Here is a 16551-nt window from a genome sequence, read left to right on the forward strand (position 1 = left end):
GGCGATTCGGTGAAGTTTCGAGAAATCTTCCCGTCAGATGGCGCCACCAGATGGATAAGTATCAGATTTGAAGTGTTGCCATCATCGATCGATTTCGGTATGGTTTAGACACATCAAAAGGCTCTATGGCAAAATTAGGCGTAGTGGTTCCTAAGTCATCCTGTCATTGCTTAACTTTCTCAGGCCTGGGTCCCCTTATCGCAGTTCTTATCTACTTGGCCGCTTAACTAGCTGTTATATCCTCTTCTTCCTGTGGTTGTAAACTACAAATTTTTTATATCTAAAACTTTATTTTAAAACTAATTTCACGACTTACAATTTACTTAACATTTTACTGATAATTTTTTTTTTAATTTAAGATAATATTTATCTTTTAATGTAGTTGATGGATAAGATAATTATCAAACTTTTAATAGGATTTTTAAATTAGTATCGCCATTTTTTTTTCTACGAGTGATAACATTAATGTATTTTCTTTTTAATTATTTTAAATGAATCTAAGTGCTAGAGCTCTTATCAATATTTAAGGCCTTGTATTAATGATTTTTGATTAAATGTTTCTAATATCTTGATGCATTGAATCGAAGATTTGTACATTTATAAATCCCGCAAAAATCAAAGTTTTGCATTATTTTTACGTATTTAAATGCTTATAAATTTCGAAGTTACATATTGCAGTATTATTTTAGGGATTTTTTTGCAAGAATTGAGTGAAAATTCGAAGAAAGTTTTAAATTTTTCTGAAGTCCCCCGTAGGAGATATCACGAATTTGCGAAACGTAATTGACTCGCAGATTAATTTTAAATATTAAGGGTTCTAAGAGAGCTTTGGATGTGTAAAAAGTATAAAGATAATCGAAAAAAATTTGTTTTAAATTAAGTTTTTGAAGATTTAAATTACGAATAACTTAATAATCGAAATAAATCAACGTTTTCTAAGCAATAATCCATTGTAAACATGTGTAGAAGTTGCTGCATGCTTTCATATTATTCCAGGGTCTTCTACAGCGCATGTAAACTGAGAAATACTAGAAGGGATAGATAACACTTGTGAAGTTTGTGGGGGTAAAGATAGAAGACAAATTATACAGAGCAGACAGAATCACTGCCGTTAGATGCAGGTAAGAAAGACATAGTAGGCCATACAACATAATATATCGTCCGGCGGTACAGGTTTTAACGGAATGGAAGAATTTTTCCCGAGGTGACTGTAAAACTAACCGGCATTTAACACCCTCACTACTTGCTACCCTTCTAGTCCGTGATTTAGAGGACGAGACTTAACAGCCGCTGCATACAGATGAATGGCCAGGGGTTAGTATTTTTTTTTTCTTTTTCTCCTTCAAGTATATTTTTATCCCCTTCTTCACTTCTTCTTCGAGTCCCACACTCACAGAAATACAAGCACACATACAAACATACAGCCTGGGATTATGATGTAATTGACGATGCAAGAACTAAGGGTAGACTTTCCAAATCGTAGTTTCGCATCCCGGAAAATGGTTGAAGCTTTTTAAAAGAGGAGGGGAGACGTAAAGCTTTAACGACCCTTCTTCTCTTGTCATTATTCTGTATCATTTAGAAAAGCGATTTGATAGCGGGATAATGGTTTCGTCCTTCTTTAATTTGCAAGTGCTGCTGCTGCAATCTGTACTTTCTCCTCTAAAAAATGGGGGGTGAGAGAGATGTTTACTCGAAAAACTTCAAACGGTTATCGGAGTGTTTAAGTGGCGAATCTTCTCCTAAATATTACAATTATAATAACCGTTTCTTCTTTATTTTTATATAATTTTTTCCACTTTATAGAGCTATTAGACGATGTTTAAATTGTGTTTCCAGCCTTATCGGATTTATTTATGAAGTTCTAAAAAATTTTTTTAACAAATCCAGGGAATGCTAAATAGGTGAATGTAAGTAGTCGAGATTGATTAATGTCTTTTTTGAAACCCTCCTACGACGAAACGCTTTGATGCGACAGGAAAAGGGTGTTTACGATTAGATTATTTTAAGGATTAAAATGTTTATCGTTAATTAAACGAAAGTATAAGTTAGAAATGTCATTAATGGAGTCTTTAACGTGAGAACTGTGAATTTTTCACCCTACTTGGTATGCTGGAGTCGATACAATGCGGCTTATATTTTCGAGGTTTGCCGCTCGAATCATACAGTTTTTAGCTCTCAGAATGTGATTTCACTCGTTTATTAAAGATCTATTCAGAAAGCTCTCGATTTTATGCTAATTTTAAGCACTAAATTGTTCTCAGAGGCCCTATTTTGTATTCGACTTAGCTCTTCTCCTGTCGTTAAATTATTATCAAACAACTTCTTCACAGAGATGCCAAACTTTATAGGTCTAAACAAAGATTCCTCTCGTGTAAGGAGCCAATTTAACTCAATTAAATTCATTAATAAACACATATATATTGTACAAACATGTTGCTTTAAGATGGATTTTATCTTATAAATAGTTTATAAAAGTTTTTTTAACAGCATCCAAAGTAACAACGTGGCATTAAATTAATAAAGATAAACCGAACGTTTCATCCGAAGAAACATTGATAACAACAAAATTCGACAGGTGCAACATATAATAATCTTTTATAAATCTAATTATTAAGAATTTTAAAAGCAAGAATTTCCGAGTAAGGATCCTATAAATTTTTCAACTAATAACGCATCAACTTGTCAAGAGCATCTGTCACGATCCAAACCACCTGTTTCGTCTGCTCTTCCTCTGCCTTATTATCCTCCAAACAATGCATACAAACAATAAATATAACTAATAATAAAATATTTTCTCGTCCGATCGTGTATATTTAACAGGAAATAACATATTTTTACTATCGTGTATCTGCTACACATCAATTCGTAACATTTCCTTCCTATGTGGCTCTACTTCTTTTTATAGGAGGCCTGTTAATATTTTATACCCTAGTTACAACTTAGATTGACAATTTTAAACGTTTAATAGACTTTATTAATCATTAAAAATGTGTTTTTTCCTCCTATTTTTAAAGATATTACGCTATTAATAACTTCTCGTTAGCTCGATTTCTTCGTAAGATAACTGGAAATCCATCAGTCCAATACGTGTCCTTCATCAGAAGTCAGTTTTAATTGTTGATATCGATTGATTTAACAATGCGGGAACCGTTTTTGGGTATCGTATCGCCAATTCCATTGTCGAAATTAAGCAATCGGCGAAGGAATCCCGGTACAGAGTGGCATTAAAGTAACCACAATCAGGGAAGCGAGTCGGCATTCCGAGCGACACTCTTCCATTTACCAGAACAGCAAACACACAATAAAGCTAATGCAATGTCCCTCGTAAACAGTTTGGTGGCTTTTCACATCATTACCGTAGTCGTTAAGTACGTTGAGTAAAAATGGTGTAAGTTGCCGTCGGGTCACTCTTCCGACTCTTACTCTTAGTTTATCAGTAATGTCCGTTTTATCTAACTTCTGCTATTTTTTTTTCTAGTCCCTTACGTTCTTACCTACCTGGGGGATGCACCTCAGGCTTCGTCTAGTCGGCGTGAATAAGGAAAAAAAATATAAAAAAAACTAAAGGGCTTATCAACCGTCTCCAGTTTTGAAAGATAGTAAGATTTTCTTAATGGGAAATGACGTGATTGCTAATTTTATGGGGTTGTAAAAATACTAGTTATAGTTGAAATCAAACCTGCGAAAACGAAATTAACAGTAGAAAGAATGCTGTTTGTAGCTTTTTAGATGAGGACAGGGTACCGCCCTAGTACAGGTAGCTATTAAGCATGTTGCTATCCAACTTGTGATTCTTAACTCTAAACTGCTGCTTCACATGGGTGTTGGCTACCGAATATCATTTCCACACTGACACCGGACATTTTTCTAGTTAAATTAACGTTTTTTCACGTGAATTTTCGCTACCTGAATGTCCCTGAAAGTCATCAAATTACGCCACGAGCAACACACACACACACACACGGATCGCAACAGACTTGTTTTTATAAATCTTCTAGAAAACAGTTAATTAACTTGTAGTAGTAGACCGAAAAAATTGTACTTTTAAATTAGATTTATTCATATTTAAATGGGTCGAAGTTAATTAAAAATTTCATAATTATTTATTGTTATAAATCAGTTGTTATTATGCGGAGTAAAGACAATAGACTAAGTGAAATTTAACGCTCTTTTTAATACCTCATAAACTTGTAATGGGCAGCCTTTAGCAAAGGTCATGCATGCTATTTTTCTAATTAGGAAAGATAAAATACCTTTTGTGCAATTTTAAACCCTTATTCTAACGCCCAGAAGTTAGAGGGCTTAAAAAATGTTTACTTGTATAACTCACAGGCGCCATTTTCCGTGTTGTTTTCTGCCTTAAAGTCTTAAATTTCCTTAAATTTAGCATTAAAATGTTCAGATTTAGCCTAGTTCGCGTTTTACATCCATTTTATAGAAGCTTGTCTGTCTGTAACTCCTTAAAGATATCAAAAATTATCTTCTAAATGAATCGAATCTCGCTATTTTGAGACGTTTAGGACCAAAAATTCATGCAAAAAATACAACTCGAAACTTGATTTTTTTTAAATTAAGGCACATTTTCCTATTTAACAGGCGAAAACAAACTTCTAAACACGTCCAAAGCTTTAATTTTCGGGTTAAATTGTATATAAAAGTGTAGAGTCTTAAGATAATCGAGTTTGTAAGTGTACATGTAAGCAAAGTCAAGGTGTTAATAAGTCATTTTTGGGGCACGCCTTACTGTCATATAAGACAGATAATTGGGTGAATGGGACGACATTTTGTCCAGCCATCCAGGCACCAGTCACCTTTTAAAAATGATGCGGAGCTTTCCAAAATATCGAATGACAACAGAGAACTATATTTAACAAGTCGGTCTACTATTAAGCTCTTTCTGCCTTTAACTACTAATTGGCAAATGTCTCTATGTTTTTCTAACCCGACATTTTTCTAACGAGACTTTATGTCCTACCAAATCCTCAATAATCGTCCGTAAAATATAAACTACTTATCATTCACGAACCTAGTTTATCTTCGCAGTTAACGTAACGATCTTGTTCTCGTTACGTTCGTGATAAATTTTGAGTTGTTTCTAGTGTGAAGGGGAATGGAGAATTCTGTGTAAAGTTCCTAAATTTTCCTTGTTTTTCCTTTGTTAAAATTTCAAGTTTTCTCCCTTCTCGGTTTTTTTCTGTGTGTGTGTACGTGTTGAAGTTGCGTTTTGAGCCAAATTTGTCGTTGTTGTAGTTAATTTTTTGATACTTTGGCGCTAAATTTTAGATTTTTTAGCCACATATTAGGATTTTTAAGGCAAATTTTAGTCAAATTTAAAGCCAAATTTTAGCCATGAGTTTTAGGGAAAATTCAGCTGTTTTAGGAGTTTTTTCAGGTAAATTTTAGTTACATTTCGCGATTTTCGGTTATATTTTAGCTACATTTAAGGTATTTTAAGTAAATTTTAACAACATTTTAACCTTATCAGGTAAATTTTAGTCAATTTTCATGAATTTAAGGGAAAATTCAGCTAAATTTTAGGATTTTTTAAGGTAAATTTTAGCCGTTTTAGATTTTTTTTCACAAATTTAACGCACATTTTAAGTTTCTCTAAAATAAATTTTAAGTTTTTAAGGTTAAATTCTTAGCCAAATTTTGAAATTTTGAGTTAATTCTGAACCAAACTTTAAGCAATTAAGATTACCGACCTATATAACGCGACAGCTTAAAATGTAGCTTAATTTTTAAGTTATTAAAATAAATTTCAAGCCAAATGTGTTTTTAAATTTAAATTTCACTTTATTCTTCGATTATTTAAACCGAATCAAGCTTTAAAAACGAATCGAAAAGTTTTTATTTTAAATTAATTTAATTAATTTAATTTTTTAAAAGTTTTTTAATAGCTTAAACGTTAATTGTTCAGAAAATTAATTTATATAAAATCTATTACCGTTTGAATCGAAGAAACAGAATTTTTTTTTAGTGAATTTATCGACTTTAAGGGAAGTTTTAAAGGTTTTAGGGAAATTTTAAGAGAAAAATAATTAAATAAATAGCATTAAAGTAGACTCCTGTGTATAAAAATTGAGTTTTAATTCATATTATATGATATTTAAAACTAAAATACGTATCAAGCGAAAGCGCGTGACTTACATAACTCACGTGTAATGACCGTCCCCCCTTAACTGTTTTCTCAAGAACAAAAACCCTCTTTGAAATTCTTCCGTCGGTTAATAGTTCATCAAAACCATCGATAAGGTCCTTTCGGAACTGTTTAAACATCTAAAAACCCGCAACTACAAAGACTAACCCCCTCCTTAACGTCCTAATTTGTAAGAAGAAAGACGTCATTACCGAAACAAACGTCACCAGTTCTAACAGCCCATACCATTTGTACAGGGGGTTAGAAGGGGAATGAAAAAAGTTCGATACTTCATCCGTTTTCAACACTCCGACGTCCCCCCGTATTTAAGAAGATACTCGCTCAGCATCTATCATCATAGAGAGAGGGGAAGAGACGACGCATCCCCTCTTATAGAGGTGTAAACACGTTAAAACGGGGGGATTTTTAAAGGTAAATCTGGTTTGCAGGCGAGCAACAGGTTGCACCCCCGCTTAAACTTTTTAAGTAGCTGGTATGTCTGGCATGCCTACTTGACTTCTTCCGTTTATGGAAAGGCGGTACATCAACAAGCCCGTGTTTAGATAAACAGTTGGAGTTTGCAAGACAGATGGCTTAATATTAATACTTGTTCGATCAATCAGTAAAAAGTATTTGTCACGTTATGTAGGTCGGTAATTCGATATGTTGTAGCATCGATCTGACAACCTCTGCTTCGCGTCCATCACCGAGAAGAAGAAAAAGCGTGGGTGGACAAATGACTTGCAGATTGACATCATCGACATCCACCAACCACCAACTCAACATTCGCTATCGACGCATTAAGGCAAGGTCGTTGTATATTAATAATCTCCCATCCTCCGACTTCAATGTCATTATCGGTTTTCGGATCCGTTGCAGCATCCTTGACTTTTGCTACTCCACTTAAAGTACGATACACGCTGCTTTCGTCAGTGAGCAGCGCATTATACGCTCTTCCTCCACCTTCGTCTTACGTATTATTAAGTATTTTACTTATAAAAAGCGGGAGAAGGTTTCACACTTTGCCATCTCTGCACGTTTTCTCACTGTTTATAAATTGTTTAACCTCCGCCGCATCGTCTTTATCTCCCTAATTTTGCGTTATTTTTCTGCATTTGTAAGTGTGTAGCGCATTATACAAGCTTTCCTCACCTTCCTCTTACACTTTGCAAGGATATTATTAAATATCTTACAATAAGAGTAGAAGAAAGCTGCACACTTTGCCATTTTCTGCGACGTGTATATTAAACTTTGCTGCATCTTCCTAATTTTGCACGCTTTTCCAGCACTTGTAGCGCGCGTTATACGCGATTCCTGCCCCTTCCTCTTAGATATTATCAAATATTTCTACTTACAGAAATAGGAGAAGAGTGCAAACTTCTTCATTTTTCTCTCAGCTTTCTGCATCGTTGTTTCAGGAAAGTGTTTATTAAAAAAAATAACAATAATAAATCTGCTGACCTTTGCTGCATCATCTTTATCTTCGGATGCAAACAGAAATTATAGAAAAGTAGAAAAGATATCGAAGTTGTTTTAGACCTTTAGACAGCCGACAGATTTTATCGTTTTGTAACAACTGTGCAAACTACCCACGCTTTAGATATCAATTCGGTCTGTGTCCTTTATATCTCCTTAATAAATGACACCCGCTTCAATTAATAAAAATAAATAAATATGCTATAACCCAATTAACTTCGTTATAATTCCCGCTTGGGTTAAGTTCCAGCGGAAAATTTGCATCCAAAATTACGTAATTTAACACCCCAAAAATGCAAAATTTCTAGTTATAAATTTTGCATTTTGGGGAAATTTTTTTAGTTATTAAAATGCAATTTAATTAATTCTCCTACTACTCAGGCTAACTCAGGATGCATGGTTGTAGAACAAATTTAGGAGGCTTAAACCTTCCAAAACTTAAGGTTTATGCATTAAATCAATCGTTTATTATGTTAAGTAAGGTTTTAACTTAATTTAAAGCCACTTTCTTAGTTAAGGGAGCATTTTAAACCCCCGATATCAAACCTGAAATCGTTTCCAACACCCACATTTCTCTCCCCTATCAAAATGATATTATGAAATCAGGTAAGTTTGTGTCGCGTTGTTAGTAACGTAGATAAAACTTTTGTCATTGTCTACCCCCGATAAATTGATAATTTTTATACAAATTTCATAAGTTCTAGATTAGAATCTTCTGAAGTGTGTTGGAGATGTTTTCAGTTGAATATCTCTGGGTTAGATCTTGATAATTGAAATAATTCCACCCCAGTTTACGGCGATAATATGACAGAAAATTAAGCAAAAGATGAGATTTTTTGTTATCTATAGCAATACCAGGCTGTCTGGGTTTAGAAATGCTCGAAAAATTCAAAAATCCAATGGTTGTTTGTTCAAGAAGAGGGTCTGTTTGTCGATAATGCGTCCCACTTGCGGTGACAACAATCGTCGATTAATCAAACATCAAGTACAAAGTTTATTTACAAAGTGTAGAAATACTCCACCATTTTATTCCAATAAAAACCCACGACTTGTCCGATTCTTGACGTCACATCCGGAGAGGGTGAAGTTACAGATTTGTGGAGACGAGGCGACAGGAAATCGGTTGTCTTTGCCAATTAACTTCCGGACGCATACTTTGCCTTCTACTTCCCTAGCTTATGGGGGCTTAAGGGATGTCTGATGGTGTCCAGCACTCTTCTTCGGCGCCTGAAGGGTCAAAGGTGAAGCATCGACTATCCTTCCTTCCTTTCTCTTCTTAAGAGTTTAATTATCTGAAGTCTAACGAGATGTAGTCGCACTTAAAACACTTTCAGACGGGGAAATTATCGATATTTTTTATATCCCTGTTTCATAGCAACTGATATTTACTGTTTTACAGTAAATTAGCGACGTCAGAACAGTCGATAAACAAGAATCATCCGACAAATAAAACAAAATATTTCCAATCTCCAGCGCAGATATCGTTTAGTAAACACGCTATTACACCGTTAAGGGAAAAACACCCGGACTACTCCCAACTTTTAAGGAATTAAGTGCGTAAATTTCCGAAAAAAAATCAGTATAATGAGCCAAAATTTAGGCGTAAACACCCGAAAGTCGTAGAAAAAAATTCCCGATATGGCGGACAAAAATAACGTGGAAAGAGCCGACAATTTAAGTAAAGAGAGCTTACCTGAGCCTGTGGCAAACTTCCTATTAGTAGGACACTCCACATCCAATGTCCAAGAACATTGTCGCTTGAGTGTCGTGTGTGCGGTTAGAAGGGCTGAAGGCCTGAGGTTATTGGTTTCTCCCGCTGGTCGTCGATAACTCTTCATTAGCTGTGGATATCGAGACCTGTTAGTGGGGACTTAGGAGGGCAGATGAGAACGGATGAGCGAGACTGGTAGAACTAGCGGTCCGAGTAACCCAAGGGGGTCAAACAGACCTCTGTTGATAGATGTTGGTCGATTTTAGACACACAGGATTCATCTTGGTCTAAGCCCGCATCGGTAGGAGGTAGTTCACATTCGCCACCATCTTCCAACACTAAAGGTACTTATTGCTTTATTCGTGTTCCTTATCCTTCTAAGATCTTATTTCTGTTCTTCTCTTTCTTTGTTCGCAGGAAGTTTCTTCAAAAGATTTAATCTTTTAAACATTTATATTAATGTAGCTAACGTTTATTTGTGTTGTAGAAGAAGGGATAAACTTCATTAATCCACAAAATAATTAAGGAAACGTCATTTTTTACGCCTCCAAAAGCGAATTAATTCCGCTTATAACGCGAGTTTTAGACGTTATATCGAAGTGTAAGGTGACATATAACGTTTAAAACTTAATTAACACGCTTAAGTTACGCTTAGTTATAGATGCTTAAAAATTTCTCATGTTCCTGCTTATCCTTCTCTACATCCTCCTCTACGTCTTTCGTATCAACCGATGCAGTTTCTGTAACTATTAAATCATTTCTTTATTTATATATATAAATTATATTCTAATTTTAATAATGTGTAGAATATATTTTCCTTTAAATATTTAGAAAATGTATAAGAAAGTTTGTATATTTTTATCATTAATTACTGAAAAATGATGCGTAAAGTTATGCACTTTCTGTAGTTTGTATATGCAGAAAAAACATAAATTTTACTAAAATATGAGCAAATATACATAAAATTATTTTAATATTTTGAATTAAAGATGATGTAACTTAATAAATATTCTAAAAATTTGTTTAAATGACCTTTCATGGGAAGAGGAATGAGAATTATTTTCCACAATTGTCACCCCTCTTCTTGCTACTAAATCTGTATTTTAAATTAATATTTTTCTAAAATTAAATAAAAATTATGTTTATATAATTTTAAAATACGTTTTTTTATAGCAGAAAAGTAATTTTTGATCGTTTATTTTGAATAAAAATAAGTACTCTCTGTCATACTTTATGGAGAATTGTTTATATATTTTAAAATAAATTGCAAATTTTTTGATATTTTAAAGGCTGTACACATCAAGATAATGTTTTATTATTATAGAAGATCCATCCCGATCAAAAATAGAGTGTAAACAACGCCGACATCTGACAGAAGGATTATCCACAACAGCAATCAAGCTCTTCTATTCTTCCTCTCTTCTACTAAATATCACTTAGTTCTAACCGAACTCCCAACGACGGTATGTCTTGATTTGTTTCTCTCCCCCAATGTGTAGCAACCGTCATAAAACTAACTCTCCATTTCCCTCACCTCACCGTCTGGTCATTCTGCCCTTCATTTTCCGATGTCCCCTTTATGATGCACGTTACACTCCCAGGGGGGAACTACTACACCCGTTGGGAGTCAGAGGTGTTTATTTTTATGTGTCCCCGTTCTCTGTTTCTTCTACCGGGGTGGAAAATGATTTAGCTGTCCTTGATGGTGTCCGATCACACATCTATCAGCCAATCCCTGTACCGCTTGCGACGATTGGGCTGTGAAATTAGCCGGACAGAATCTTAAAAAATGGCTCTCCTCTACTTTTTTTAAGATTTCGAATCCCCTCTTGAGAATTCCGGGCATTAGGGACTACCCCCGTTTTTTTGTCCTCCCTTACTAGTGATTTCCTAAACCTGGAGAAGAGGAGCAATGTGGAAAAATCGAAAGATAACACCTCCTGATGACCCTTACCAAATTTGGAAAGAGGGATGTTAATGGTACTCTCCTGATGAGCAAATGCTTCAAGGATTTGACAGAGAAGCATGTTCTAAATACTTGTATATATTACCATTTTTATAATTTATTTTGATCTGGAAACGTGTTTAACGGCACTTACTTACCCTTAAGGGCGGCTTTGGGTACTGATCACAGAGTACTGCGCTCGTTTTGTTTATTTAAACATTCATAAATCTCTTCGAAACATCCCCCCGTAGCAAGAAAGAAAGTTCAGGTCCTGAGAGAAGGTGTTAAGTTGTTGCTGTGATAATAAAGGGGGGTGCTTCTATTATTGAGACGTTTTAAATACTCTTCGAGTAACAAGTGTTGAGAGTTCATTTATAATTATTGTAATTTCGAATAAATATTGCGCGTGTTAATTTAGCGTGTCAACGTTTCTAATCTTCTGGGATGTTATTAATATTTCACGTGTTATCGAACGGAAATTATGAAAATTAAAACACAGTTTTATATAATTTGCGATTATCTTCAACGCTTTTAAAGACATTCCGCTCTTTTGAATGTGTAAATCTTTTAGAAAAAGTCATTGCAAACGATGCTTCGTGTTTTAGAAGTGAGAAATTAAAGCAATTTTTGAGTAAAAATTCAAATTAATTATCAATTTCCATCCATTTAATTGTTAGTAACAACAAAAATGAAGTCGACAACATTAACTAAACTTTGCCAGACATTGGAAAATACTCAGACAGACGAATTCCATTTGCCAACGAAACGCCTGCAATATAGCATCTCCGCACTCCACATATGTCCCAAGACAATGCCAACATTTGGACGTTGTCCGGATACATTAACACCTCCTCCTCTCGTAGGGACAGACAGCCGGTTCCATTGTTTAATACGGGCCGCACGAGAGCATACTAAATTACTCCACTGTCACGTGACATTAAATTCCCTTGGGGTGGAGGCGTGTAATTAGGATACGGTCCCTCAGGGGTCGAGGAACATCTACAGTCGACGTCTATTAGCGAGACACTATTGTAATTTCCTGTAAGCATCACGGGTGAGTCTTAAAAGGTTGTAAATCCTCTACAGCCTCTGACACTGCAGGTGACGTTTGGACAGATATAAGAGAAGTAACAGATTGGTCAGCTACTTTATTATTCTAACTCGGGTCTTATTTTTCACCTGATGGAACCGCTCGGGGCATTGTGCAATATACACTTCTCTCAATCTCCTCCCCTTACTGCAAGTTTATAGAGAATGCTCTCTACAAATGTCGAAAGGGTCACTTACTTCTTCAGATTTCGGCAAAGTAACATCGAGTAGTGGGATAAATATGAATTTTATACATGCAGCCAACCCGTTATTCGCCTGGTGGATAAATTATTTACCCTGCGAAATATTCGCCAAGTAAAAATAATAGCGATTGTAAGTGCGAGAAATGATTAAATATCTAATTATTTTTCTTTTTTGTAGCATGTTAGGAAGTGCAATCACGAGACATGCTGAGTAATGTGCAACAAATGGCTTCTTCAGACGGCAGAGGGCGCCAGCTGTCAAACCGGTCTTCTTCTCTAATTAGTCTTACCTTTCTTCTTATCGACGTCACGCAACTTCAAGTACCGAATTAATCCGAAAGGTGGCGTAACATTCGCTATTATTAGATGTTCCACTTGGCGTATCGTCGCTACTCTGCTCTTCATCATCTATATCCCTCAATAAGCATGTATTAATTGTTTAACATTGTCATTATATATTCTATCATCTGGCTTTCTACTTTATTGCATCTTAAACTCTTGAATTTTCATTTATTTTTAAATAATTTCGCTTATAAAATGCTCTTAAAATTATAATAATTTTTTATAAATCTCTAGAATATATCGAATTTTTTATAAATTCATTCAAAACCTTTATCTTTTATTAAAAAAGAATTCTAGAAAAATAATCCGTTTCAATTCTAGAAAATTATTTGAAATTATTATAAAAAGATTAATTTTCAAACAATTAAAAACATAAATCAATTACAATTACTGTTTAGAAAATTGATCAATTACTAAGAGAAAATAAATCGATTTCGTATTATTATAAGAAATTACACGTTTCTATTCTAGAAAAATGATTTCTAGAAAAAAGAAATTGATATAATCCTAGAAATTTCTTGATTTTTGATAAAATAAACTTAAAGTTTTTAAATAATTAACATCGGGTTGTAAATTAGGTAAGAAAATGGTCATAAAAATAAATTTAAATCTTTATTTTATCCCTCTAATCCTCTATTGTCTGTTAACTAAATTTTTTCTGTTTTATTTTTTTTTAAGCTTCTCCCTCGAAACTCACTGCAACCTCCTCTATCTGATTCATCACATTACTGCGGAGAGGGGGTCTACATTAAATTTCCATCTATCACACTTAACCCTCATACACAATATGTATATATGCAGAACTGTTTGAGGAGTCTGCAGGAAACCCGTCAATTATTATATTCTCTTTCTCGGATGCCTAATGGTTGGATGATATATATATATATTTCAAGGGGATCGAACATACATTTTATAGTCTTTAATGTTAACTTAATCCATTCGATGAACGTGAGTTTGAATGATACATCTTTATGTATATATATTTTTTACAAACGTTAACGTCTTGTTTATTAAAATCCATTTTTTTTCAAGTTATTCTAAGGTATGTAAAGGTCACTTAAATCTTGGGATTTTATGATTAGAAGTCGGAAAATATCCTTAAAATTTTTTAAATTTTCAGTCACTTTCGTATCTTGAGGATCTAAAGGTCATTTTAAACTCTAAAGATCTTGGAGATTTTAAGGTTAAGTAACTTAAAATCCTCGAGACTTGAAACTTTAAGTGACCTTTAGATTATCATGATACGAAGCTTTAAGTGGCCTTTAGCCTTAAGTGATGCTGAGGATTTTGAAAGATTTTTAAGGTTATTTTTTAAAGAATTTTTTTTTTTTTTTGAGTCTTGCAGAAAGGTTGTTGTGGGGATAATTAAGAGGGGGAAAATAATAAGTTATGAGGGTGTAGAGGGGTCGATAATGCGGGAACATACCGTTACTATCATTTTCCAAATCCGAAGATAGGAATCCGTAGTTACACTCGTCTAAATTGCTCCCATCGTGGTCCTCGGAGACCCCACAGTGAGTACGTCTCCACTGCCCGCCGAGTCTCGGTGGGAAATGTTTGTTTTGTGTCTGTGTTGCTCCACGTGTTCGGCCATCTCGAATTTTTGCTGTTTTTCACTTAACTAAGATGCTTTTTAAAGTCGAAACTTATGCCTTATGACTTAACATAAGCTACATTCTTATCCTCTTTATTTATAGTTACCTAAATCGTTTAAGAGACTCGATCCAGAGGTAGAATTGGGGGGGGTGCGCGAGACGCAGCTGCTTCCCCTTCTGTGGGTTTTTCAGGTAGTAAAACATTTTGTATTGTTTCCTTTCTGTACCCTCCTCAAAATATTGGATCCATCATCAAAATTTATCTGTTTCAAGATGAGAAGTAGCATCACTCGTATATATGCATACGAATAATGGGGATATAATTACACGCTAATGTACGAAGCTTAATATATAATGAGCCCTATAAGTAGGGAGGTTTTAAAAAGAAAAAAAATATTCTACCTACAAATAGAGCATTGAAGACGTAAAAAAATCGACTCGGATTGCTTATCTAAAGGCTCATCTCCCGTCTACGTTTGTTTGTTTTAGAGCGGTTCCTCTTTCTCAAAGAAAGATCTCAAATAGCGTCTGAGTTGCTGTTGGCAACTTCTTCGTCAGTCCTGTTGTCCAAAGTAAACTGTCATCCATTAGGCGACTGTTTAAAGTACATTTTCTGTGTACGTACGTCGATAAGGATGCTGTACGATGATTCACAAATTTCCATTTGTTGCTTTCTGACAGCTTAGAAATAAAATAACGCTAACAAGGATGAAAGAATTCGGCTCTCAAACATAATATTTATATTTTCTTTTCTTGTACGTAACAGAATTAGATCGAATTTATAATTAAAATTCTTTATTTCAAACACGTTCTAAGTAGAGAAACTTAGGTGTGTGTGTGTGTGTAAAGTTCGCTACAACATGAACTTAATCTGGTGATAAATTAAAAGCTAGTCTCATGTAGAAACAAGATTCACCTGCTGAGAAACAAAAAGGAGAGAATCGTAAATATAGATTTTAAAATGGCGAAGCGGGATACATTGTTACTCATTGACAATCTTTCACTTTTGATTGCCTTAATTTATTTATATATGCCGGAATTCCGGTTTAAACTGAATTAGAATGCGATGTTTTGCATGATTTAAGTATGGGAAATTTTACAGATTTAAATTTTCTACGCTTTTTTTTCATATATAATTTTCGACCGAAATTCTTCTGTAAGTAGATTATCGCCTATTTGATCTCATGACCAGTTAGATTAGACAACCGGACAGACTTCTCAATACGAGTTTAAGAAATCGAATGTTTTATTGAGGATATAAAAAACATAAATACTTCCATTAGTCCCTAGTTGGTCTATGCATATATGAAGATAGAAAGAGACACACACATACATAACACTAGTAGGCCTCCCTCCACTTAAGAGGTCAAGTTAGAAGAAAGAAAAGGAGAATCCATCCATTATTTAATAAAACATTACAGCGTTTAACATCATTTAGATAGGAAGAGAAGGGGAAGAGGATGCGATTCTGCAAAAGCTGAGACAGATAAAGGAGGAGGAAGAAGAAGAAGAAGAAAACAAAAAATATATATATATAAATAAATTGCAAATTGGGAAGAAGCAGGATTTTACAATAGAAATAATGGTTACGGGTTCAAAACCGAAGAGGCGTTACGTGCAACCGTGTGTTAGTGATGTATACTCGAAAGCTATGATAAATTCACTTAATTTACATGATGTATTAAAATTGTTTTAGCTCTTGTGTTTGCTCGAGGCTAACTCGGCTATTATCCACACATTCAAATGGCGGTTTGTTTTGTATTCAGTTCTCGAACGTCTTAAACGGATGTTTATGGTAACACTAAAATGATTAATCACGTTGAGCCACTCGACTCTTTTTTTATATATATATTTCCTCTTTTCCTCTTCTGTTCCCCCGAAAACTCCTCTTTTTTTTATAACTTTCGGATTTTTTGAGTTCTCGGAACGTATTTGGATAAGTCTAGTGTATCGCTAAGTTTCATACAAGATCCTGCGGATAATGTGAAGTATTTTATTAAATCTTTTGTGAGCGGTTCCATTTATTCTTCCACTTTTTTCCCCTCTTC

At 34.4% G+C, this 16551-nt stretch overlaps 1 protein-coding gene and 1 long non-coding RNA gene across 3 annotated transcripts in view; one reads left to right on the forward strand and one right to left on the reverse strand.

Moving 5' to 3' along the window:
* Positions 1-7667, reverse strand: part of LOC136974646 (iroquois-class homeodomain protein IRX-6-like) — a 54103-nt gene extending 46436 nt beyond the window's left edge. The window contains exon 1 of the mRNA XM_067269575.1: positions 7604-7667. The gene's annotated coding sequence lies outside the window, so the exon portion shown is untranslated. The remainder of the gene's footprint in view (positions 1-7603) is intronic.
* Positions 943-13001, forward strand: LOC136974647 (uncharacterized). Of its 2 annotated transcripts, none has more exons than XR_010880672.1 (3): positions 943-1314; positions 10654-10792; positions 12745-13001. It is a non-coding gene; the product is annotated as an uncharacterized lncRNA (long non-coding RNA). The 2 variants fall into 2 exon arrangements; XR_010880673.1 differs by lacking the exon at positions 943-1314 and adding an exon at positions 9509-9673.
* The last annotated feature ends 3550 nt before the right edge of the window (positions 13002-16551 follow it).

The sequence above is a fragment of the Centruroides vittatus genome, unplaced genomic scaffold (genome assembly GCF_030686945.1).
Source record: "Centruroides vittatus isolate TY-2023 unplaced genomic scaffold, ASM3068694v2 contig_352, whole genome shotgun sequence".
Classification (NCBI taxonomy): Eukaryota; Metazoa; Arthropoda; class Arachnida; order Scorpiones; family Buthidae; genus Centruroides; species Centruroides vittatus.